Below are 3,327 nucleotides of genomic sequence, written 5' to 3' on the forward strand. Positions count from 1 at the left end.
TGAACGAGTACGTCTCCCCCCCAGCCGCCGCCATGCCCAAACTCTTTGCCTGACACAAAAACAAAGCCTGACTCGAGCAGCTAGCCGATCACAGCAGCCATAGAAATCCACAGATGACAGCAACACACACAAAGAGCCACCGATCCGCGCCTCGCGTGAAGTCTTCGCGCTGATTCCTCTATTAAACACTGCTTCACTCCTGCTGAAGCTCTGCCATCAATCTAATGGCGTTCCGCTCTGTGACGTTACGGATTGGGGGTCAGGTGATCGACACGGCCAGATTAGCTGTTTCCTATTACACACACACACACACACACCGAGATCACACACACCACATGGCGCGCGGTGGCCCAAGCACATCATTCATCCATTGAGCTGCAATCATCAGGACATTTTATTTTTTTCCTGCAGACATTTGTGTGCTAAAATTTACAACCATATTAAATATGTTGTTTAAAAAGCATTAACTGATCTAAATATACACGTAAATCCGCTTCAACATTCTCAGTAAAAATGCTTTAACAGGTGATCAAAGCCGACTGTGATTGGTCCATCCTGATCGGTGCAGAAAAAAAATGAACAGAAGCCACGTGATAACCGTGATCTGGACAAGAGATTTGCAACTGAATAATAGCAATTATGAACTTAAATGGACATTTAAATTAAAAATGTAAAGATAATTATTTAGATTACTATTTATTTAAAAACAACATCTCCGACCAATCAGGGATAACATCCGGGCCATTAAGCCCCTCCCATTTCTATTATTTATTTCCATTCTTTTTTTTCTTTTTTTTTTTTTATTGCAATTTTTAGAACAAAGAACATATAAGGGCCATAACATTTAAACTGAATGAAAACAAATACTTAAAATAAATAAATAAAAATTAAATAAGAAAAGCAATTAAAAAAAGAATCTCACATCTGTAAACAAGTACAAATAATTGCAAATTATTCAAAGAATAGATTTAAGGCTTTAAAATAATTTACAGGGTTTTTTTTTTGCTTTGTTATTTGATTTATTTCCATTCTATCAACTGATTATTTTAGTATTTTCAGAAGTGACAGTAGTTGCTAGAATGTCATATGACTTTTAAAAGCAGCAGATACCATATAATTCGCCAGTGCTAAACTGACATATTCCATGTGAGAAAATAAATATGTTAAAAAAATTAAACAGGAGAAATGCTTATAAACGGCTTATATTCTTGTTGATCGACTGTCAAACATCAACTCTTAGTAAACTAACATGCATTCAGTCAGTGTGTGCTTTATTGCTTAGTTTAAAATATATATTAATCAAAATGAAAGAGTTATGGGAATATAACAACTGATTAAAATAATAATATAGTAGACTAACCTAGTAACATATAATTTTTTTTTATTTTAAATTATTTTAACATATTAATTCATTTTAATAGGCTAATCTACTAAAATAGGACTTTTAAGTCTTTTGTCTGTTACTTTTTAAATCTAATAAAAAAAAATTGATGTTGAATTTGTAAAATATCTATACATACTGTATAAGCTGCTTGTTAAGATCACTGTCCAGAAATGAAGAGCAGTCAGAAGGCTTTCAAACCATTGCAGATCCAAGATGGATTCAGCTGCAAGAGTGCTGTTACCCTCCGACTAATCACATAAAATACATCAGGTCTGTTTTGGGCGATGCATTTTGGCAGGGCTGCTTGTTGCTGCATGGTGAATGTCAGACATCAGATTACCATAGCAACAGCAGAGAGCTGCATGTTTGCCACAAGACGACACAGCAGCGAGACTGACTTGGCAGATCTGAATTGTTTAAGAACAGAACAAATAACATATATCCTCTCAAGAGTGCATGAGTCAAAAATGGAGGATTTGTGATGCCGCTGATGTTTATGATGACAAGCTATTTATGAGGTTTTGAAGATGGCGGTGAGGCGTGCTTGAGGAGATTCATATAGGGAAACTGAAACAGGATTGTTATTGTTAACACCAAAACTGGAAAACGTTGAAAAAAACATTAACAACTAAAATATAATAAAATGTAAAAAAAAAATTAAAAAAAAATGTCAACTGTTCCCTCCTGGTGGAATGACCTGCCCAAATCAATCCGAGCAGCTGAGTCCTTAACCATCTTCAAGAAACGACTAAAAACACATCTGTTCCACCTTTATTTGACCCTCTAACTCTAACACTTTCTATTCTATTTTAATTCTACTTTATCTATATTTATCTTTTTTTATTTTTTATTCTTTATTTTAAAAAACAACAAAAAACAAACACTAGCTTTCTATTTTTTCTATTCTATCTACTTGTTTTTCTTTGTTTGTGTGTGTGTGTGTGTGTGTGTGTGTATAATATATATATACACCTTGCTACGTGTACTGTGTTAGGCTAACCGAGACTTGTCATTTGCACTATATTGCATATATTGTTGCTCTTTTGTTAGTTTTGACTGCTTTTATTGTCCTCATTTGTAAGTCGCTTAGGATAAAAGCGTCTGCTAAATGACTAAATGTAAATGAAAATGTAAACTTATTTTTTCAGCTAGTTGCCAAGGCAGTATTTCTCATTTTCATTTAGTTTGTACTAAAATAACTAAAAATCAAATTTCTATCTATCTATCTATCTATCTATCTATCTATCTATCTATCTATCTATCTATCATCTATCTATCTAATTTGTCTGATTCATGCTCTATTAAAGCCCAACACATTTTTTATAGAGGAGGAGCGCTCTATTGGTCTATCCTTGATCAAATCTGATCTCTAAAAGGTTTCACACAAAGAGCCAAGTGATGCTGACAATCAAAGGGCCACATTTCTAGCAAGACCGCTTTAATATCTACAAAGCTTTTACGTTTTTTTGGTGCCTTGGGATTAGAGATCTGATAGAATCAAGTCTTTTGGCATAACTAAGCAAACAGCATCCACCCTCCACAATGAATAAACTCATCCTCTGTGATTAAGAATGGAAATTATGTTGCCATTATATTGCAGCATTATGAGACAGAGATATGGGACGACATAGGCAATAAACAATATTATCAGCTTGTCATCAGATTCTGAACAATGGCTTGACAAAACCTTGCCTACAAGTTGCCTGCTCTTCTTGGTGCTTGCGATGATCAAATCCAATAAGTTATTGCATACTAAGTAAAGTATAGGCCTATTAAGTTCAAACAGCCTGGATAACCTGAACTGTGGCTGAAAATTTTTTTAATTAAAGTATGGAATTGTTTATAATCTAGTGCAGGAAATAGTATATACCACTACTACATAAGTATCGCTTTTTATTTCTCCTCTTTCCTACTACTTGTTTCACTTCTGTTTCAGTTTTTTA

At 34.2% G+C, this 3,327-nt stretch overlaps 1 protein-coding gene across 1 annotated transcript in view; it reads right to left on the reverse strand.

Annotated features, from left to right (window-relative positions):
• Positions 1-297, reverse strand: part of LOC107690748 (ras-related protein Rab-21-like) — a 13,907-nt gene extending 13,610 nt beyond the window's left edge. The window contains exon 1 of the mRNA XM_016489155.1: positions 50-297. The gene's annotated coding sequence lies outside the window, so the exon portion shown is untranslated. The remainder of the gene's footprint in view (positions 1-49) is intronic.
• Between the last annotated feature and the right edge of the window lie 3,030 nt (positions 298-3,327).

This window comes from Sinocyclocheilus anshuiensis, unplaced genomic scaffold, assembly GCF_001515605.1.
Source record: "Sinocyclocheilus anshuiensis isolate Anshui unplaced genomic scaffold, SAMN03320099.WGS_v1.1 scaffold3715, whole genome shotgun sequence".
NCBI lineage: Eukaryota > Metazoa > Chordata > Actinopteri > Cypriniformes > Cyprinidae > Sinocyclocheilus > Sinocyclocheilus anshuiensis.